This window comes from Hoplias malabaricus, chromosome 7 (assembly GCF_029633855.1).
Source record: "Hoplias malabaricus isolate fHopMal1 chromosome 7, fHopMal1.hap1, whole genome shotgun sequence".
In the NCBI taxonomy this organism is placed as follows: domain Eukaryota; kingdom Metazoa; phylum Chordata; class Actinopteri; order Characiformes; family Erythrinidae; genus Hoplias; species Hoplias malabaricus.
In genome coordinates this window covers 4,177,987-4,195,071 of record NC_089806.1, presented here as the reverse complement: position 1 = coordinate 4,195,071, position 17,085 = coordinate 4,177,987, and the positions used below count along the sequence as shown (strand labels likewise).

General features: G+C 55.7%; 46 non-coding genes across 46 annotated transcripts; all 46 read left to right on the top strand.

Moving 5' to 3' along the window:
- The first annotated feature begins 102 nt into the window (after positions 1-102).
- Positions 103-175, top strand: trnar-acg (transfer RNA arginine (anticodon ACG)). Its single transcript has one exon. It is a non-coding gene; the product is annotated as a tRNA-Arg (tRNA).
- Positions 176-347: 172 nt separating this feature from the next.
- trnam-cau (transfer RNA methionine (anticodon CAU)) lies at positions 348-420 on the top strand. The gene has a single exon. It is a non-coding gene; the product is annotated as a tRNA-Met (tRNA).
- A 365-nt stretch (positions 421-785) lies between these two features.
- Positions 786-857, top strand: trnah-gug (transfer RNA histidin (anticodon GUG)). Its single transcript has one exon. It is a non-coding gene; the product is annotated as a tRNA-His (tRNA).
- A 365-nt stretch (positions 858-1,222) lies between these two features.
- Positions 1,223-1,294, top strand: trnae-uuc (transfer RNA glutamic acid (anticodon UUC)). The gene has a single exon. It is a non-coding gene; the product is annotated as a tRNA-Glu (tRNA).
- A 186-nt stretch (positions 1,295-1,480) lies between these two features.
- trnar-acg (transfer RNA arginine (anticodon ACG)) lies at positions 1,481-1,553 on the top strand. Its single transcript has one exon. It is a non-coding gene; the product is annotated as a tRNA-Arg (tRNA).
- A 172-nt stretch (positions 1,554-1,725) lies between these two features.
- trnam-cau (transfer RNA methionine (anticodon CAU)) lies at positions 1,726-1,798 on the top strand. Its single transcript has one exon. It is a non-coding gene; the product is annotated as a tRNA-Met (tRNA).
- Positions 1,799-2,163: 365 nt separating this feature from the next.
- Positions 2,164-2,235, top strand: trnah-gug (transfer RNA histidin (anticodon GUG)). The gene has a single exon. It is a non-coding gene; the product is annotated as a tRNA-His (tRNA).
- Positions 2,236-2,600: 365 nt separating this feature from the next.
- Positions 2,601-2,672, top strand: trnae-uuc (transfer RNA glutamic acid (anticodon UUC)). Its single transcript has one exon. It is a non-coding gene; the product is annotated as a tRNA-Glu (tRNA).
- Positions 2,673-2,858: 186 nt separating this feature from the next.
- trnar-acg (transfer RNA arginine (anticodon ACG)) lies at positions 2,859-2,931 on the top strand. The gene has a single exon. It is a non-coding gene; the product is annotated as a tRNA-Arg (tRNA).
- A 172-nt stretch (positions 2,932-3,103) lies between these two features.
- trnam-cau (transfer RNA methionine (anticodon CAU)) lies at positions 3,104-3,176 on the top strand. The gene has a single exon. It is a non-coding gene; the product is annotated as a tRNA-Met (tRNA).
- A 365-nt stretch (positions 3,177-3,541) lies between these two features.
- On the top strand, positions 3,542-3,613 carry trnah-gug (transfer RNA histidin (anticodon GUG)). Its single transcript has one exon. It is a non-coding gene; the product is annotated as a tRNA-His (tRNA).
- A 365-nt stretch (positions 3,614-3,978) lies between these two features.
- Positions 3,979-4,050, top strand: trnae-uuc (transfer RNA glutamic acid (anticodon UUC)). The gene has a single exon. It is a non-coding gene; the product is annotated as a tRNA-Glu (tRNA).
- Positions 4,051-4,236: 186 nt separating this feature from the next.
- trnar-acg (transfer RNA arginine (anticodon ACG)) lies at positions 4,237-4,309 on the top strand. Its single transcript has one exon. It is a non-coding gene; the product is annotated as a tRNA-Arg (tRNA).
- Positions 4,310-4,481: 172 nt separating this feature from the next.
- trnam-cau (transfer RNA methionine (anticodon CAU)) lies at positions 4,482-4,554 on the top strand. The gene has a single exon. It is a non-coding gene; the product is annotated as a tRNA-Met (tRNA).
- A 365-nt stretch (positions 4,555-4,919) lies between these two features.
- Positions 4,920-4,991, top strand: trnah-gug (transfer RNA histidin (anticodon GUG)). Its single transcript has one exon. It is a non-coding gene; the product is annotated as a tRNA-His (tRNA).
- Positions 4,992-5,356: 365 nt separating this feature from the next.
- On the top strand, positions 5,357-5,428 carry trnae-uuc (transfer RNA glutamic acid (anticodon UUC)). Its single transcript has one exon. It is a non-coding gene; the product is annotated as a tRNA-Glu (tRNA).
- Positions 5,429-5,614: 186 nt separating this feature from the next.
- trnar-acg (transfer RNA arginine (anticodon ACG)) lies at positions 5,615-5,687 on the top strand. The gene has a single exon. It is a non-coding gene; the product is annotated as a tRNA-Arg (tRNA).
- A 172-nt stretch (positions 5,688-5,859) lies between these two features.
- Positions 5,860-5,932, top strand: trnam-cau (transfer RNA methionine (anticodon CAU)). Its single transcript has one exon. It is a non-coding gene; the product is annotated as a tRNA-Met (tRNA).
- A 365-nt stretch (positions 5,933-6,297) lies between these two features.
- Positions 6,298-6,369, top strand: trnah-gug (transfer RNA histidin (anticodon GUG)). Its single transcript has one exon. It is a non-coding gene; the product is annotated as a tRNA-His (tRNA).
- A 365-nt stretch (positions 6,370-6,734) lies between these two features.
- trnae-uuc (transfer RNA glutamic acid (anticodon UUC)) lies at positions 6,735-6,806 on the top strand. Its single transcript has one exon. It is a non-coding gene; the product is annotated as a tRNA-Glu (tRNA).
- A 186-nt stretch (positions 6,807-6,992) lies between these two features.
- trnar-acg (transfer RNA arginine (anticodon ACG)) lies at positions 6,993-7,065 on the top strand. The gene has a single exon. It is a non-coding gene; the product is annotated as a tRNA-Arg (tRNA).
- A 172-nt stretch (positions 7,066-7,237) lies between these two features.
- On the top strand, positions 7,238-7,310 carry trnam-cau (transfer RNA methionine (anticodon CAU)). The gene has a single exon. It is a non-coding gene; the product is annotated as a tRNA-Met (tRNA).
- Positions 7,311-8,112: 802 nt separating this feature from the next.
- trnae-uuc (transfer RNA glutamic acid (anticodon UUC)) lies at positions 8,113-8,184 on the top strand. Its single transcript has one exon. It is a non-coding gene; the product is annotated as a tRNA-Glu (tRNA).
- Positions 8,185-8,370: 186 nt separating this feature from the next.
- trnar-acg (transfer RNA arginine (anticodon ACG)) lies at positions 8,371-8,443 on the top strand. Its single transcript has one exon. It is a non-coding gene; the product is annotated as a tRNA-Arg (tRNA).
- A 172-nt stretch (positions 8,444-8,615) lies between these two features.
- trnam-cau (transfer RNA methionine (anticodon CAU)) lies at positions 8,616-8,688 on the top strand. The gene has a single exon. It is a non-coding gene; the product is annotated as a tRNA-Met (tRNA).
- Positions 8,689-9,490: 802 nt separating this feature from the next.
- Positions 9,491-9,562, top strand: trnae-uuc (transfer RNA glutamic acid (anticodon UUC)). Its single transcript has one exon. It is a non-coding gene; the product is annotated as a tRNA-Glu (tRNA).
- A 186-nt stretch (positions 9,563-9,748) lies between these two features.
- Positions 9,749-9,821, top strand: trnar-acg (transfer RNA arginine (anticodon ACG)). The gene has a single exon. It is a non-coding gene; the product is annotated as a tRNA-Arg (tRNA).
- Positions 9,822-9,993: 172 nt separating this feature from the next.
- trnam-cau (transfer RNA methionine (anticodon CAU)) lies at positions 9,994-10,066 on the top strand. The gene has a single exon. It is a non-coding gene; the product is annotated as a tRNA-Met (tRNA).
- Positions 10,067-10,868: 802 nt separating this feature from the next.
- trnae-uuc (transfer RNA glutamic acid (anticodon UUC)) lies at positions 10,869-10,940 on the top strand. Its single transcript has one exon. It is a non-coding gene; the product is annotated as a tRNA-Glu (tRNA).
- A 186-nt stretch (positions 10,941-11,126) lies between these two features.
- Positions 11,127-11,199, top strand: trnar-acg (transfer RNA arginine (anticodon ACG)). The gene has a single exon. It is a non-coding gene; the product is annotated as a tRNA-Arg (tRNA).
- Positions 11,200-11,371: 172 nt separating this feature from the next.
- Positions 11,372-11,444, top strand: trnam-cau (transfer RNA methionine (anticodon CAU)). The gene has a single exon. It is a non-coding gene; the product is annotated as a tRNA-Met (tRNA).
- Positions 11,445-11,809: 365 nt separating this feature from the next.
- On the top strand, positions 11,810-11,881 carry trnah-gug (transfer RNA histidin (anticodon GUG)). Its single transcript has one exon. It is a non-coding gene; the product is annotated as a tRNA-His (tRNA).
- A 365-nt stretch (positions 11,882-12,246) lies between these two features.
- trnae-uuc (transfer RNA glutamic acid (anticodon UUC)) lies at positions 12,247-12,318 on the top strand. The gene has a single exon. It is a non-coding gene; the product is annotated as a tRNA-Glu (tRNA).
- Positions 12,319-12,504: 186 nt separating this feature from the next.
- Positions 12,505-12,577, top strand: trnah-aug (transfer RNA histidin (anticodon AUG)). The gene has a single exon. It is a non-coding gene; the product is annotated as a tRNA-His (tRNA).
- A 172-nt stretch (positions 12,578-12,749) lies between these two features.
- On the top strand, positions 12,750-12,822 carry trnam-cau (transfer RNA methionine (anticodon CAU)). Its single transcript has one exon. It is a non-coding gene; the product is annotated as a tRNA-Met (tRNA).
- A 365-nt stretch (positions 12,823-13,187) lies between these two features.
- trnah-gug (transfer RNA histidin (anticodon GUG)) lies at positions 13,188-13,259 on the top strand. Its single transcript has one exon. It is a non-coding gene; the product is annotated as a tRNA-His (tRNA).
- A 365-nt stretch (positions 13,260-13,624) lies between these two features.
- trnae-uuc (transfer RNA glutamic acid (anticodon UUC)) lies at positions 13,625-13,696 on the top strand. Its single transcript has one exon. It is a non-coding gene; the product is annotated as a tRNA-Glu (tRNA).
- Positions 13,697-13,882: 186 nt separating this feature from the next.
- trnar-acg (transfer RNA arginine (anticodon ACG)) lies at positions 13,883-13,955 on the top strand. Its single transcript has one exon. It is a non-coding gene; the product is annotated as a tRNA-Arg (tRNA).
- A 172-nt stretch (positions 13,956-14,127) lies between these two features.
- trnam-cau (transfer RNA methionine (anticodon CAU)) lies at positions 14,128-14,200 on the top strand. The gene has a single exon. It is a non-coding gene; the product is annotated as a tRNA-Met (tRNA).
- Positions 14,201-14,565: 365 nt separating this feature from the next.
- Positions 14,566-14,637, top strand: trnah-gug (transfer RNA histidin (anticodon GUG)). Its single transcript has one exon. It is a non-coding gene; the product is annotated as a tRNA-His (tRNA).
- Positions 14,638-15,002: 365 nt separating this feature from the next.
- Positions 15,003-15,074, top strand: trnae-uuc (transfer RNA glutamic acid (anticodon UUC)). The gene has a single exon. It is a non-coding gene; the product is annotated as a tRNA-Glu (tRNA).
- Positions 15,075-15,260: 186 nt separating this feature from the next.
- On the top strand, positions 15,261-15,333 carry trnar-acg (transfer RNA arginine (anticodon ACG)). Its single transcript has one exon. It is a non-coding gene; the product is annotated as a tRNA-Arg (tRNA).
- Positions 15,334-15,505: 172 nt separating this feature from the next.
- On the top strand, positions 15,506-15,578 carry trnam-cau (transfer RNA methionine (anticodon CAU)). Its single transcript has one exon. It is a non-coding gene; the product is annotated as a tRNA-Met (tRNA).
- An 802-nt stretch (positions 15,579-16,380) lies between these two features.
- Positions 16,381-16,452, top strand: trnae-uuc (transfer RNA glutamic acid (anticodon UUC)). The gene has a single exon. It is a non-coding gene; the product is annotated as a tRNA-Glu (tRNA).
- A 186-nt stretch (positions 16,453-16,638) lies between these two features.
- On the top strand, positions 16,639-16,711 carry trnar-acg (transfer RNA arginine (anticodon ACG)). Its single transcript has one exon. It is a non-coding gene; the product is annotated as a tRNA-Arg (tRNA).
- Positions 16,712-16,883: 172 nt separating this feature from the next.
- On the top strand, positions 16,884-16,956 carry trnam-cau (transfer RNA methionine (anticodon CAU)). Its single transcript has one exon. It is a non-coding gene; the product is annotated as a tRNA-Met (tRNA).
- The last annotated feature ends 129 nt before the right edge of the window (positions 16,957-17,085 follow it).

The window sequence follows — 17,085 nt, the reverse complement described above, 5'->3', positions numbered from 1 at the left end:
AGACAAAGTTTTAGGAGGCGCTCTGCTTCTCCCTCCCCAAGTGAGGCGTGGCCGTTGTCTCCCTTACGTAAAGCAAATGCCACGCGGAGAGACCAGAGCAAGGGGCCAGTGGCGCAATGGATAACGCGTCTGACTACGGATCAGAAGATTCTAGGTTCGACTCCTGGCTGGCTCGCACTTTTTGCTTTGTGCGTTTGGTGGTTGATATGCACTTTAGCGCTTGTGAAGTCAGGGTGCAAAGAAAGTGTGGAACCTGTAAAGAACAGTCCTGAAATGCGGGCGTTGGCGAAAACCTGAGACAGGCAACTGACAACGGGCGGACTTTGGAGAATCTCAGCTCCTTGGTGGCCTCGTTAGCGCAGTAGGTAGCGCGTCAGTCTCATAATCTGAAGGTCGTGAGTTCGATCCTCACACGGGGCAGCGCCGTTTTTAAATACTAGTAGGGTGCCGTTCAGCTCACGCCATCTTTCCTTCTGCTGCTACGCGCCCCTTAAGCTAATCTCTAAACCACCCTGCCACCACGTGCAAATCATGAGTTCCCTGCACATCTGTTCTGATTTGGAATACGAGCCGCGGTGGCGGTAAATTCCCAGTGCCACGGAAGACTCGCGTCTTGGTAGATGGTTACGGCGCACCGTCATGGCTGCCGTTTGATGTGAAATGCCAAGTCCACAAAGGGGAAGGGAAGAGCGTTCTGTCTGTTTGCCAAGGAAATGCCTTCTTGTCAGCAGGGAAGCATTCCACCAAGGAAGGGAGGAGGCTGGGTGCGGCTTGAGCGGTGGCGCGCCGTGATCGTATAGTGGTTAGTACTCTGCGTTGTGGCCGCAGCAACCCCGGTTCGAATCCGGGTCACGGCAGGCTCTCGCTGCGAGCGGCTAGTGCTCGCCTTCGGGACCAGCAGCCGCTCTTTTGTGCGGCTGGCAGGCCTGGCCTTCATCCAAAGCCCTCTTGCAGACATAGAGTGGGCCAGCCAGCGCTGCAAATGGAAATGCACCTGTCTTATGGAGCGGAGAGCTCAAGGATGTTTTCTGTCCACGCGCAGGATTAGGACTCCTTGGACGCTGGGCCTGGCAAGAGGCACTCAAGCAGTTTTCGCATCCGCCTGTTCCATCAGGATGAAGGGTGCAAAGCTCCAGTTGGCCTCAGGAGGACAGCAGGGAGAGACGGGAGAAGAAGAAGGTAACAAATTGGTCATGGTGGCCAGCGGAGGGCAGTGCAAGCTTCCCATATGGTCTAGCGGTTAGGATTCCTGGTTTTCACCCAGGCGGCCCGGGTTCGACTCCCGGTATGGGAATGGACTTAAGCTTTGAGCGAAGTGTTTCGAGTCTGTACAGAAGCGGGTTGGGTGCTTTTGCAGTGCGGCTTGGACGTCGCGTACAGACAAAGTTTTAGGAGGCGCTCTGCTTCTCCCTCCCCAAGTGAGGCGTGGCCGTTGTCTCCCTTACGTAAAGCAAATGCCACGCGGAGAGACCAGAGCAAGGGGCCAGTGGCGCAATGGATAACGCGTCTGACTACGGATCAGAAGATTCTAGGTTCGACTCCTGGCTGGCTCGCACTTTTTGCTTTGTGCGTTTGGTGGTTGATATGCACTTTAGCGCTTGTGAAGTCAGGGTGCAAAGAAAGTGTGGAACCTGTAAAGAACAGTCCTGAAATGCGGGCGTTGGCGAAAACCTGAGACAGGCAACTGACAACGGGCGGACTTTGGAGAATCTCAGCTCCTTGGTGGCCTCGTTAGCGCAGTAGGTAGCGCGTCAGTCTCATAATCTGAAGGTCGTGAGTTCGATCCTCACACGGGGCAGCGCCGTTTTTAAATACTAGTAGGGTGCCGTTCAGCTCACGCCATCTTTCCTTCTGCTGCTACGCGCCCCTTAAGCTAATCTCTAAACCACCCTGCCACCACGTGCAAATCATGAGTTCCCTGCACATCTGTTCTGATTTGGAATACGAGCCGCGGTGGCGGTAAATTCCCAGTGCCACGGAAGACTCGCGTCTTGGTAGATGGTTACGGCGCACCGTCATGGCTGCCGTTTGATGTGAAATGCCAAGTCCACAAAGGGGAAGGGAAGAGCGTTCTGTCTGTTTGCCAAGGAAATGCCTTCTTGTCAGCAGGGAAGCATTCCACCAAGGAAGGGAGGAGGCCGGGTGCGGCTTGAGCGGTGGCGCGCCGTGATCGTATAGTGGTTAGTACTCTGCGTTGTGGCCGCAGCAACCCCGGTTCGAATCCGGGTCACGGCAGGCTCTCGCTGCGAGCGGCTAGTGCTCGCCTTCGGGACCAGCAGCCGCTCTTTTGTGCGGCTGGCAGGCCTGGCCTTCATCCAAAGCCCTCTTGCAGACATAGAGTGGGCCAGCCAGCGCTGCAAATGGAAATGCACCTGTCTTATGGAGCGGAGAGCTCAAGGATGTTTTCTGTCCACGCGCAGGATTAGGACTCCTTGGACGCTGGGCCTGGCAAGAGGCACTCAAGCAGTTTTCGCATCCGCCTGTTCCATCAGGATGAAGGGTGCAAAGCTCCAGTTGGCCTCAGGAGGACAGCAGGGAGAGACGGGAGAAGAAGAAGGTAACAAATTGGTCATGGTGGCCAGCCGAGGGCAGTGCAAGCTTCCCATATGGTCTAGCGGTTAGGATTCCTGGTTTTCACCCAGGCGGCCCGGGTTCGACTCCCGGTATGGGAATGGACTTAAGCTTTGAGCGAAGTGTTCCGAGCCTGTACAGAAGCGGGGTTGGTGCTTTTGCAGCGCGGCTTGGACGTCACGTACAGACAAAGTTTTAGGAGGCGCTCTGCTTCTCCCTCCCCAAGTGAGGCGTGGCCGTTGTCTCCCTTACGTAAAGCAAATGCCACGCGGAGAGACCAGAGCAAGGGGCCAGTGGCGCAATGGATAACGCGTCTGACTACGGATCAGAAGATTCTAGGTTCGACTCCTGGCTGGCTCGCACTTTTTGCTTTGTGCGTTTGGTGGTTGATAAGCACTTTAGCGCTTGTGAAGTCAGGGTGCAAAGAAAGTGTGGAACCTGTAAAGAACAGTCCTGAAATGCGGGCGTTGGCGAAAACCTGAGACAGGCAACTGACAACGGGCGGACTTTGGAGAATCTCAGCTCCTTGGTGGCCTCGTTAGCGCAGTAGGTAGCGCGTCAGTCTCATAATCTGAAGGTCGTGAGTTCGATCCTCACACGGGGCAGCGCAGTTTTTAAATACTAGTAGGGTGCCGTTCAGCTCACGCCATCTTTCCTTTTGCTGCTACGCGCCCCTTAAGCTAATCTCTAAACCACCCTGCCACCACGTGCAAATCATGAGTTCCCTGCACATCTGTTCTGATTTGGAATACGAGCCGCGGTGGCGGTAAATTCCCAGTGCCACGGAAGACTCGCGTCTTGGTAGATGGTTACGGCGCACCGTCATGGCTGCCGTTTGATGTGAAATGCCAAGTCCACAAAGGGGAAGGGAAGAGCGTTCTGTCTGTTTGCCAAGGAAATGCCTTCTTGTCAGCAGGGAAGCATTCCACCAAGGAAGGGAGGAGGCCGGGTGCGGCTTGAGCGGTGGCGCGCCGTGATCGTATAGTGGTTAGTACTCTGCGTTGTGGCCGCAGCAACCCCGGTTCGAATCCGGGTCACGGCAGGCTCTCGCTGCGAGCGGGTAGTGCTCGCCTTCGGGACCAGCAGCCGCTCTTTTGTGCGGCTGGCAGGCCTGGCCTTCATCCAAAGCCCTCTTGCAGACATAGAGTGGGCCAGCCAGCGCTGCAAATGGAAATGCACCTGTCTTATGGAGCGGAGAGCTCAAGGATGTTTTCTGCCCACGCGCAGGATTAGGACTCCTTGGACGCTGGGCCTGGCAAGAGGCACTCAAGCAGTTTTCGCATCCGCCTGTTCCATCATGATGAAGGGTGCAAAGCTCCAGTTGGCCTCAGGAGGACAGCAGGGAGAGACGGGAGAAGAAGAAGGTAACAAATTGGTCATGGTGGCCAGCCGAGGGCAGTGCAAGCTTCCCATATGGTCTAGCGGTTAGGATTCCTGGTTTTCACCCAGGCGGCCCGGGTTCGACTCCCGGTATGGGAATGGACTTAAGCTTTGAGCGAAGTGTTCCGAGCCTGTACAGAAGCGGGGTTGGTGCTTTTGCAGCGCGGCTTGGACGTCACGTACAGACAAAGTTTTAGGAGGCGCTCTGCTTCTCCCTCCCCAAGTGAGGCGTGGCCGTTGTCTCCCTTACGTAAAGCAAATGCCACGCGGAGAGACCAGAGCAAGGGGCCAGTGGCGCAATGGATAACGCGTCTGACTACGGATCAGAAGATTCTAGGTTCGACTCCTGGCTGGCTCGCACTTTTTGCTTTGTGCGTTTGGTGGTTGATAAGCACTTTAGCGCTTGTGAAGTCAGGGTGCAAAGAAAGTGTGGAACCTGTAAAGAACAGTCCTGAAATGCGGGCGTTGGCGAAAACCTGAGACAGGCAACTGACAACGGGCGGACTTTGGAGAATCTCAGCTCCTTGGTGGCCTCGTTAGCGCAGTAGGTAGCGCGTCAGTCTCATAATCTGAAGGTCGTGAGTTCGATCCTCACACGGGGCAGCGCAGTTTTTAAATACTAGTAGGGTGCCGTTCAGCTCACGCCATCTTTCCTTTTGCTGCTACGCGCCCCTTAAGCTAATCTCTAAACCACCCTGCCACCACGTGCAAATCATGAGTTCCCTGCACATCTGTTCTGATTTGGAATACGAGCCGCGGTGGCGGTAAATTCCCAGTGCCACGGAAGACTCGCGTCTTGGTAGATGGTTACGGCGCACCGTCATGGCTGCCGTTTGATGTGAAATGCCAAGTCCACAAAGGGGAAGGGAAGAGCGTTCTGTCTGTTTGCCAAGGAAATGCCTTCTTGTCAGCAGGGAAGCATTCCACCAAGGAAGGGAGGAGGCCGGGTGCGGCTTGAGCGGTGGCGCGCCGTGATCGTATAGTGGTTAGTACTCTGCGTTGTGGCCGCAGCAACCCCGGTTCGAATCCGGGTCACGGCAGGCTCTCGCTGCGAGCGGGTAGTGCTCGCCTTCGGGACCAGCAGCCGCTCTTTTGTGCGGCTGGCAGGCCTGGCCTTCATCCAAAGCCCTCTTGCAGACATAGAGTGGGCCAGCCAGCGCTGCAAATGGAAATGCACCTGTCTTATGGAGCGGAGAGCTCAAGGATGTTTTCTGTCCACGCGCAGGATTAGGACTCCTTGGACGCTGGGCCTGGCAAGAGGCACTCAAGCAGTTTTCGCATCCGCCTGTTCCATCATGATGAAGGGTGCAAAGCTCCAGTTGGCCTCAGGAGGACAGCAGGGAGAGACGGGAGAAGAAGAAGGTAACAAATTGGTCATGGTGGCCAGCCGAGGGCAGTGCAAGCTTCCCATATGGTCTAGCGGTTAGGATTCCTGGTTTTCACCCAGGCGGCCCGGGTTCGACTCCCGGTATGGGAATGGACTTAAGCTTTGAGCGAAGTGTTCCGAGCCTGTACAGAAGCGGGGTTGGTGCTTTTGCAGCGCGGCTTGGACGTCACGTACAGACAAAGTTTTAGGAGGCGCTCTGCTTCTCCCTCCCCAAGTGAGGCGTGGCCGTTGTCTCCCTTACGTAAAGCAAATGCCACGCGGAGAGACCAGAGCAAGGGGCCAGTGGCGCAATGGATAACGCGTCTGACTACGGATCAGAAGATTCTAGGTTCGACTCCTGGCTGGCTCGCACTTTTTGCTTTGTGCGTTTGGTGGTTGATAAGCACTTTAGCGCTTGTGAAGTCAGGGTGCAAAGAAAGTGTGGAACCTGTAAAGAACAGTCCTGAAATGCGGGCGTTGGCGAAAACCTGAGACAGGCAACTGACAACGGGCGGACTTTGGAGAATCTCAGCTCCTTGGTGGCCTCGTTAGCGCAGTAGGTAGCGCGTCAGTCTCATAATCTGAAGGTCGTGAGTTCGATCCTCACACGGGGCAGCGCAGTTTTTAAATACTAGTAGGGTGCCGTTCAGCTCACGCCATCTTTCCTTTTGCTGCTACGCGCCCCTTAAGCTAATCTCTAAACCACCCTGCCACCACGTGCAAATCATGAGTTCCCTGCACATCTGTTCTGATTTGGAATACGAGCCGCGGTGGCGGTAAATTCCCAGTGCCACGGAAGACTCGCGTCTTGGTAGATGGTTACGGCGCACCGTCATGGCTGCCGTTTGATGTGAAATGCCAAGTCCACAAAGGGGAAGGGAAGAGCGTTCTGTCTGTTTGCCAAGGAAATGCCTTCTTGTCAGCAGGGAAGCATTCCACCAAGGAAGGGAGGAGGCCGGGTGCGGCTTGAGCGGTGGCGCGCCGTGATCGTATAGTGGTTAGTACTCTGCGTTGTGGCCGCAGCAACCCCGGTTCGAATCCGGGTCACGGCAGGCTCTCGCTGCGAGCGGGTAGTGCTCGCCTTCGGGACCAGCAGCCGCTCTTTTGTGCGGCTGGCAGGCCTGGCCTTCATCCAAAGCCCTCTTGCAGACATAGAGTGGGCCAGCCAGCGCTGCAAATGGAAATGCACCTGTCTTATGGAGCGGAGAGCTCAAGGATGTTTTCTGTCCACGCGCAGGATTAGGACTCCTTGGACGCTGGGCCTGGCAAGAGGCACTCAAGCAGTTTTCGCATCCGCCTGTTCCATCAGGATGAAGGGTGCAAAGCTCCAGTTGGCCTCAGGAGGACAGCAGGGAGAGACGGGAGAAGAAGAAGGTAACAAATTGGTCATGGTGGCCAGCCGAGGGCAGTGCAAGCTTCCCATATGGTCTAGCGGTCAGGATTCCTGGTTTTCACCCAGGCGGCCCGGGTTCGACTCCCGGTATGGGAATGGACTTAAGCTTTGAGCGAAGTGTTCCGAGCCTGTACAGAAGCGGGGTTGGTGCTTTTGCAGCGCGGCTTGGACGTCACGTACAGACAAAGTTTTAGGAGGCGCTCTGCTTCTCCCTCCCCAAGTGAGGCGTGGCCGTTGTCTCCCTTACGTAAAGCAAATGCCACGCGGAGAGACCAGAGCAAGGGGCCAGTGGCGCAATGGATAACGCGTCTGACTACGGATCAGAAGATTCTAGGTTCGACTCCTGGCTGGCTCGCACTTTTTGCTTTGTGCGTTTGGTGGTTGATAAGCACTTTAGCGCTTGTGAAGTCAGGGTGCAAAGAAAGTGTGGAACCTGTAAAGAACAGTCCTGAAATGCGGGCGTTGGCGAAAACCTGAGACAGGCAACTGACAACGGGCTGACTTTGGAGAATCTCAGCTCCTTGGTGGCCTCGTTAGCGCAGTAGGTAGCGCGTCAGTCTCATAATCTGAAGGTCGTGAGTTCGATCCTCACACGGGGCAGCGCTGTTTTTAAATACTAGTAGGGTGCCGTTCAGCTCACGCCATCTTTCCTTTTGCTGCTACGCGCCCCTTAAGCTAATCTCTAAACCACCCTGCCACCACGTGCAAATCATGAGTTCCCTGCACATCTGTTCTGATTTGGAATACGAGCCGCGGTGGCGGTAAATTCCCAGTGCCACGGAAGACTCGCGTCTTGGTAGATGGTTACGGCGCACCGTCATGGCTGCCGTTTGATGTGAAATGCCAAGTCCACAAAGGGGAAGGGAAGAGCGTTCTGTCTGTTTGCCAAGGAAATGCCTTCTTGTCAGCAGGGAAGCATTCCACCAAGGAAGGGAGGAGGCCGGGTGCGGCTTGAGCGGTGGCGCGCCGTGATCGTATAGTGGTTAGTACTCTGCATTGTGGCCGCAGCAACCCCGGTTCAAATCCGGGTCACGGCAGGCTCTCGCTGCGAGCGGGTAGTGCTCGCCTTCGGGACCAGCAGCCGCTCTTTTGTGCGGCTGGCAGGCCTGGCCTTCATCCAAAGCCCTCTTGCAGACATAGAGTGGGCCAGCCAGCGCTGCAAATGGAAATGCACCTGTCTTATGGAGCGGAGAGCTCAAGGATGTTTTCTGTCCACGCGCAGGATTAGGACTCCTTGGACGCTGGGCCTGGCAAGAGGCACTCAAGCAGTTTTCGCATCCGCCTGTTCCATCAGGATGAAGGGTGCAAAGCTCCAGTTGGCCTCAGGAGGACAGCAGGGAGAGACGGGAGAAGAAGAAGGTAACAAATTGGTCATGGTGGCCAGCCGAGGGCAGTGCAAGCTTCCCATATGGTCTAGCGGTCAGGATTCCTGGTTTTCACCCAGGCGGCCCGGGTTCGACTCCCGGTATGGGAATGGACTTAAGCTTTGAGCGAAGTGTTCCGAGCCTGTACAGAAGCGGGGTTGGTGCTTTTGCAGCGCGGCTTGGACGTCACGTACAGACAAAGTTTTAGGAGGCGCTCTGCTTCTCCCTCCCCAAGTGAGGCGTGGCCGTTGTCTCCCTTACGTAAAGCAAATGCCACGCGGAGAGACCAGAGCAAGGGGCCAGTGGCGCAATGGATAACGCGTCTGACTACGGATCAGAAGATTCTAGGTTCGACTCCTGGCTGGCTCGCACTTTTTGCTTTGTGCGTTTGGTGGTTGATAAGCACTTTAGCGCTTGTGAAGTCAGGGTGCAAAGAAAGTGTGGAACCTGTAAAGAACAGTCCTGAAATGCGGGCGTTGGCGAAAACCTGAGACAGGCAACTGACAACGGGCTGACTTTGGAGAATCTCAGCTCCTTGGTGGCCTCGTTAGCGCAGTAGGTAGCGCGTCAGTCTCATAATCTGAAGGTCGTGAGTTCGATCCTCACACGGGGCAGCGCTGTTTTTAAATACTAGTAGGGTGCCGTTCAGCTCACGCCATCTTTCCTTTTGCTGCTACGCGCCCCTTAAGCTAATCTCTAAACCACCCTGCCACCACGTGCAAATCATGAGTTCCCTGCACATCTGTTCTGATTTGGAATACGAGCCGCGGTGGCGGTAAATTCCCAGTGCCACGGAAGACTCGCGTCTTGGTAGATGGTTACGGCGCACCGTCATGGCTGCCGTTTGATGTGAAATGCCAAGTCCACAAAGGGGAAGGGAAGAGCGTTCTGTCTGTTTGCCAAGGAAATGCCTTCTTGTCAGCAGGGAAGCATTCCACCAAGGAAGGGAAAAGGCCGGGTGCGGCTTGAGCGGTGGCGCGCCGTGATCGTATAGTGGTTAGTACTCTGCATTGTGGCCGCAGCAACCCCGGTTCAAATCCGGGTCACGGCAGGCTCTCGCTGCGAGCGGGTAGTGCTCGCCTTCGGGACCAGCAGCCGCTCTTTTGTGCGGCTGGCAGGCCTGGCCTTCATCCAAAGCCCTCTTGCAGACATAGAGTGGGCCAGCCAGCGCTGCAAATGGAAATGCACCTGTCTTATGGAGCGGAGAGCTCAAGGATGTTTTCTGTCCACGCGCAGGATTAGGACTCCTTGGACGCTGGGCCTGGCAAGAGGCACTCAAGCAGTTTTCGCATCCGCCTGTTCCATCAGGATGAAGGGTGCAAAGCTCCAGTTGGCCTCAGGAGGACAGCAGGGAGAGACGGGAGAAGAAGAAGGTAACAAATTGGTCATGGTGGCCAGCCGAGGGCAGTGCAAGCTTCCCATATGGTCTAGCGGTCAGGATTCCTGGTTTTCACCCAGGCGGCCCGGGTTCGACTCCCGGTATGGGAATGGACTTAAGCTTTGAGCGAAGTGTTCCGAGCCTGTACAGAAGCGGGGTTGGTGCTTTTGCAGCGCGGCTTGGACGTCACGTACAGACAAAGTTTTAGGAGGCGCTCTGCTTCTCCCTCCCCAAGTGAGGCGTGGCCGTTGTCTCCCTTACGTAAAGCAAATGCCACGCGAAGAGACCAGAGCAAGGGGCCAGTGGCGCAATGGATAACGCGTCTGACTACGGATCAGAAGATTCTAGGTTCGACTCCTGGCTGGCTCGCACTTTTTGCTTTGTGCGTTTGGTGGTTGATAAGCACTTTAGCGCTTGTGAAGTCAGGGTGCAAAGAAAGTGTGGAACCTGTAAAGAACAGTCCTGAAATGCGGGCGTTGGCGAAAACCTGAGACAGGCAACTGACAACGGGCTGACTTTGGAGAATCTCAGCTCCTTGGTGGCCTCGTTAGCGCAGTAGGTAGCGCGTCAGTCTCATAATCTGAAGGTCGTGAGTTCGATCCTCACACGGGGCAGCGCCGTTTTTAAATACTAGTAGGGTGCCGTTCAGCTCACGCCATCTTTCCTTTTGCTGCTACGCGCCCCTTAAGCTAATCTCTAAACCACCCTGCCACCACGTGCAAATCATGAGTTCCCTGCACATCTGTTCTGATTTGGAATACGAGCCGCGGTGGCGGTAAATTCCCAGTGCCACGGAAGACTCGCGTCTTGGTAGATGGTTACGGCGCACCGTCATGGCTGCCGTTTGATGTGAAATGCCAAGTCCACAAAGGGGAAGGGAAGAGCGTTCTGTCTGTTTGCCAAGGAAATGCCTTCTTGTCAGCAGGGAAGCATTCCACCAAGGAAGGGAGGAGGCCGGGTGCGGCTTGAGCGGTGGCGCACCGTGATCGTATAGTGGATAGTACTCTGCGTTGTGGCCGCAGCAACCCCGGTTCGAATCCGGGTCACGGCAGGCTCTCGCTGCGAGCGGGTAGTGCTCGCCATCGGGACCAGCAGCCGCTCTTTTGTGCGGCTGGCAGGCCTGGCCTTCATCCAAAGCCCTCTTGCAGACATAGAGTGGGCCAGCCAGCCCTGCAAATGGAAATGCACCTGTCTTATGGAGCGGAGAGCTCAAGGATGTTTTCTGTCCACGCGCAGGATTAGGACTCCTTGGACGCTGGGCCTGGCAAGAGGCACTCAAGCAGTTTTCGCATCCGCCTGTTCCATCAGGATGAAGGGTGCAAAGCTCCAGTTGGCCTCAGGAGGACAGCAGGGAGAGACGGGAGAAGAAGAAGGTAACAAATTGGTCATGGTGGCCAGCCGAGGGCAGTGCAAGCTTCCCATATGGTCTAGCGGTCAGGATTCCTGGTTTTCACCCAGGCGGCCCGGGTTCGACTCCCGGTATGGGAATGGACTTAAGCTTTGAGCGAAGTGTTCCGAGCCTGTACAGAAGCGGGGTTGGTGCTTTTGCAGCGCGGCTTGGACGTCACGTACAGACAAAGTTTTAGGAGGCGCTCTGCTTCTCCCTCCCCAAGTGAGGCGTGGCCGTTGTCTCCCTTACGTAAAGCAAATGCCACGCGGAGAGACCAGAGCAAGGGGCCAGTGGCGCAATGGATAACGCGTCTGACTACGGATCAGAAGATTCTAGGTTCGACTCCTGGCTGGCTCGCACTTTTTGCTTTGTGCGTTTGGTGGTTGATAAGCACTTTAGCGCTTGTGAAGTCAGGGTGCAAAGAAAGTGTGGAACCTGTAAAGAACAGTCCTGAAATGCGGGCGTTGGCGAAAACCTGAGACAGGCAACTGACAACGGGCTGACTTTGGAGAATCTCAGCTCCTTGGTGGCCTCGTTAGCGCAGTAGGTAGCGCGTCAGTCTCATAATCTGAAGGTCGTGAGTTCGATCCTCACACGGGGCAGCGCCGTTTTTAAATACTAGTAGGGTGCCGTTCAGCTCACGCCATCTTTCCTTTTGCTGCTACGCGCCCCTTAAGCTAATCTCTAAACCACCCTGCCACCACGTGCAAATCATGAGTTCCCTGCACATCTGTTCTGATTTGGAATACGAGCCGCGGTGGCGGTAAATTCCCAGTGCCACGGAAGACTCGCGTCTTGGTAGATGGTTACGGCGCACCGTCATGGCTGCCGTTTGATGTGAAATGCCAAGTCCACAAAGGGGAAGGGAAGAGCGTTCTGTCTGTTTGCCAAGGAAATGCCTTCTTGTCAGCAGGGAAGCATTCCACCAAGGAAGGGAGGAGGCCGGGTGCGGCTTGAGCGGTGGCGCGCCGTGATCGTATAGTGGTTAGTACTCTGCGTTGTGGCCGCAGCAACCCCGGTTCGAATCCGGGTCACGGCAGGCTCTCGCTGCGAGCGGGTAGTGCTCGCCTTCGGGACCAGCAGCCGCTCTTTTGTGCGGCTGGCAGGCCTGGCCTTCATCCAAAGCCCTCTTGCAGACATAGAGTGGGCCAGCCAGCGCTGCAAATGGAAATGCACCTGTCTTATGGAGCGGAGAGCTCAAGGATGTTTTCTGTCCACGCGCAGGATTAGGACTCCTTGGACGCTGGGCCTGGCAAGAGGCACTCAAGCAGTTTTCGCATCCGCCTGTTCCATCAGGATGAAGGGTGCAAAGCTCCAGTTGGCCTCAGGAGGACAGCAGGGAGAGACGGGAGAAGAAGAAGGTAACAAATTGGTCATGGTGGCCAGCCGAGGGCAGTGCAAGCTTCCCATATGGTCTAGCGGTCAGGATTCCTGGTTTTCACCCAGGCGGCCCGGGTTCGACTCCCGGTATGGGAATGGACTTAAGCTTTGAGCGAAGTGTTCCGAGCCTGTACAGAAGCGGGGTTGGTGCTTTTGCAGCGCGGCTTGGACGTCACGTACAGACAAAGTTTTAGGAGGCGCTCTGCTTCTCCCTCCCCAAGTGAGGCGTGGCCGTTGTCTCCCTTACGTAAAGCAAATGCCACGCGGAGAGACCAGAGCAAGGGGCCAGTGGCGCAATGGATAACGCGTCTGACTATGGATCAGAAGATTCTAGGTTCGACTCCTGGCTGGCTCGCACTTTTTGCTTTGTGCGTTTGGTGGTTGATAAGCACTTTAGCGCTTGTGAAGTCAGGGTGCAAAGAAAGTGTGGAACCTGTAAAGAACAGTCCTGAAATGCGGGCGTTGGCGAAAACCTGAGACAGGCAACTGACAACGGGCTGACTTTGGAGAATCTCAGCTCCTTGGTGGCCTCGTTAGCGCAGTAGGTAGCGCGTCAGTCTCATAATCTGAAGGTCGTGAGTTCGATCCTCACACGGGGCAGCGCCGTTTTTAAATACTAGTAGGGTGCCGTTCAGCTCACGCCATCTTTCCTTTTGCTGCTACGCGCCCCTTAAGCTAATCTCTAAACCACCCTGCCACCACGTGCAAATCATGAGTTCCCTGCACATCTGTTCTGATTTGGAATACGAGCCGCGGTGGCGGTAAATTCCCAGTGCCACGGAAGACTCGCGTCTTGGTAGATGGTTACGGCGCACCGTCATGGCTGCCGTTTGATGTGAAATGCCAAGTCCACAAAGGGGAAGGGAAGAGCGTTCTGTCTGTTTGCCAAGGAAATGCCTTCTTGTCAGCAGGGAAGCATTCCACCAAGGAAGGGAGGAGGCCGGGTGCGGCTTGAGCGGTGGCGCGCCGTGATCGTATAGTGGTTAGTACTCTGCGTTGTGGCCGCAGCAACCCCGGTTCGAATCCGGGTCACGGCAGGCTCTCGCTGCGAGCGGGTAGTGCTCGCCTTCGGGACCAGCAGCCGCTCTTTTGTGCGGCTGGCAGGCCTGGCCTTCATCCAAAGCCCTCTTGCAGACATAGAGTGGGCCAGCCAGCGCTGCAAATGGAAATGCACCTGTCTTATGGAGCGGAGAGCTCAAGGATGTTTTCTGTCCACGCGCAGGATTAGGACTCCTTGGACGCTGGGCCTGGCAAGAGGCACTCAAGCAGTTTTCGCATCCGCCTGTTCCATCAGGATGAAGGGTGCAAAGCTCCAGTTGGCCTCAGGAGGACAGCAGGGAGAGACGGGAGAAGAAGAAGGTAACAAATTGGTCATGGTGGCCAGCCGAGGGCAGTGCAAGCTTCCCATATGGTCTAGCGGTCAGGATTCCTGGTTTTCACCCAGGCGGCCCGGGTTCGACTCCCGGTATGGGAATGGACTTAAGCTTTGAGCGAAGTGTTCCGAGCCTGTACAGAAGCGGGGTTGGTGCTTTTGCAGCGCGGCTTGGACGTCACGTACAGACAAAGTTTTAGGAGGCGCTCTGCTTCTCCCTCCCCAAGTGAGGCGTGGCCGTTGTCTCCCTTACGTAAAGCAAATGCCACGCGGAGAGACCAGAGCAAGGGGCCAGTGGCGCAATGGATAACGCGTCTGACTACGGATCAGAAGATTCTAGGTTCGACTCCTGGCTGGCTCGCACTTTTTGCTTTGTGCGTTTGGTGGTTGATAAGCACTTTAGCGCTTGTGAAGTCAGGGTGCAAAGAAAGTGTGGAACCTGTAAAGAACAGTCCTGAAATGCGGGCGTTGGCGAAAACCTGAGACAGGCAACTGACAACGGGCTGACTTTGGAGAATCTCAGCTCCTTGGTGGCCTCGTTAGCGCAGTAGGTAGCGCGTCAGTCTCATAATCTGAAGGTCGTGAGTTCGATCCTCACACGGGGCAGCGCCGTTTTTAAATACTAGTAGGGTGCCGTTCAGCTCACGCCATCTTTCCTTTTGCTGCTACGCGCCCCTTAAGCTAATCTCTAAACCACCCTGCCACCACGTGCAAATCATGAGTTCCCTGCACATCTGTTCTGATTTGGAATACGAGCCGCGGTGGCGGTAAATTCCCAGTGCCACGGAAGACTCGCGTCTTGGTAGATGGTTACGGCGCACCGTCATGGCTGCCGTTTGATGTGAAATGCCAAGTCCACAAAGGGGAAGGGAAGAGCGTTCTGTCTGTTTGCCAAGGAAATGCCTTCTTGTCAGCAGGGAAGCATTCCACCAAGGAAGGGAGGAGGCCGGGTGGGGCTTGAGCGGTGGCGCGCCGTGATCGTATAGTGGTTAGTACTCTGCGTTGTGGCCGCAGCAACCCCGGTTCGAATCCGGGTCACGGCAGGCTCTCGCTGCGAGCGGGTAGTGCTCGCCTTCGGGACCAGCAGCCGCTCTTTTGTGCGGCTGGCAGGCCTGGCCTTCATCCAAAGCCCTCTTGCAGACATAGAGTGGGCCAGCCAGCGCTGCAAATGGAAATGCACCTGTCTTATGGAGCGGAGAGCTCAAGGATGTTTTCTGTCCACGCGCAGGATTAGAACTCCTTGGACGCTGGGCCTGGCAAGAGGCACTCAAGCAGTTTTCGCATCCGCCTGTTCCATCAGGATGAAGGGTGCAAAGCTCCAGTTGGCCTCAGGAGGACAGCAGGGAGAGACGGGAGAAGAAGAAGGTAACAAATTGGTCATGGTGGCCAGCCGAGGGCAGTGCAAGCTTCCCATATGGTCTAGCGGTCAGGATTCCTGGTTTTCACCCAGGCGGCCCGGGTTCGACTCCCGGTATGGGAATGGACTTAAGCTTTGAGCGAAGTGTTCCGAGCCTGTACAGAAGCGGGGTTGGTGCTTTTGCAGCGCGGCTTGGACGTCACGTACAGACAAAGTTTTAGGAGGCGCTCTGCTTCTCCCTCCCCAAGTGAGGCGTGGCCGTTGTCTCCCTTACGTAAAGCAAATGCCACGCGGAGAGACCAGAGCAAGGGGCCAGTGGCGCAATGGATAACGCGTCTGACTACGGATCAGAAGATTCTAGGTTCGACTCCTGGCTGGCTCGCACTTTTTGCTTTGTGCGTTTGGTGGTTGATAAGCACTTTAGCGCTTGTGAAGTCAGGGTGCAAAGAAAGTGTGGAACCTGTAAAGAACAGTCCTGAAATGCGGGCGTTGGCGAAAACCTGAGACAGGCAACTGACAACGGGCTGACTTTGGAGAATCTCAGCTCCTTGGTGGCCTCGTTGGCGCAGTAGGTAGCGCGTCAGTCTCATAATCTGAAGGTCGTGAGTTCGATCCTCACACGGTGCAGCGCAGTTTTTAAATACTAGTAGGGTGCCGTTCAGCTCACGCCATCTTTCCTTTTGCTGCTACGCGCCCCTTAAGCTAATCTCTAAACCACCCTGCCACCACGTGCAAATCATGAGTTCCCTGCACATCTGTTCTGATTTGGAATACGAGCCGCGGTGGCGGTAAATTCCCAGTGCCACGGAAGACTCGCGTCTTGGTAGATGGTTACGGCGCACCGTCATGGCTGCCGTTTGATGTGAAATGCCAAGTCCACAAAGGGGAAGGGAAGAGCGTTCTGTCTGTTTGCCAAGGAAATGCCTTCTTGTCAGCAGGGAAGCATTCCACCAAGGAAGGGAGGAGGCCGGGTGCGGCTTGAGCGGTGGCGCGCCGTGATCGTATAGTGGTTAGTACTCTGCGTTGTGACCTCAGCAACCCCGGTTCGAATCCGGGTCACGGCAGGCTTTAGCTGCGAGCGGGTAGTGCTCGCCTTCGGGACCACCAGCCGCTCCTTTGTGCGGCTGGCAGGCCTGGCCTTCATCCAAAGCCCTCTTGCAGACATAGAGTGGGCCAGCCAGCGCTGCAAATGGAAATGCACCTGTCTTATGGAGCGGAGAGCTCAAGGATGTTTTCTGTCCACGTGCAGGATTAGGACTCCTTGGACGCTGGGCCTGGCAAGAGGCACTCAAGCAGTTTTCGCATCCGCCTGTTCCATCAGGATGAAGGGTGCAAAGCTCCAGTTGGCCTCAGGAGGACAGCAGGGAGAGACGGGAGAAGAAGAAGGTAACAAATTGGTCATGGTGGCCAGCCGAGGGCAGTGCAAGCTTCCCATATGGTCTAGCGGTTAGGATTCCTGGTTTTCACCCAGGCGGCCCGGGTTCGACTCCTGGTATGGGAATGGACTTAAGCTTTGAGCGAAGTGTTCCGAGCCTGTACAGAAGCGGGGTTGGTGCTTTTGCAGCGCGGCTTGGACGTCACGTACAGACAAAGTTTTAGGAGGCGCTCTGCTTCTCCCTCCCCAAGTGAGGCGTGGCCGTTGTCTCCCTTACGTAAAGCAAATGCCACGCGGAGAGACCTCAGCAAGGGGCCAGTGGCGCAATGGATAACGCGTCTGACTACGGATCAGAAGATTCTAGGTTCGACTCCTGGCTGGCTCGCACTTTTTGCTTTGTGCGTTTGGTGGTTGATAAGCACTTTAGCGCTTGTGAAGTCAGGGTGCAAAGAAAGTGTGGAACCTGTAAAGAACAGTCCTGAAATGCGGGCGTTGGCGAAAACCTGAGACAGGCAACTGACAACGGGCTGACTTTGGAGAATCTCAGCTCCTTGGTGGCCTCGTTGGCGCAGTAGGTAGCGCGTCAGTCTCATAATCTGAAGGTCGTGAGTTCGATCCTCACACGGTGCAGCGCAGTTTTTAAATACTAGTAGGGTGCCGTTCAGCTCACGCCATCTTTCCTTTTGCTGCTACGCGCCCCTTAAGCTAATCTCTAAACCACCCTGCCACCACGTGCAAATCATGAGTTCCCTGCACATC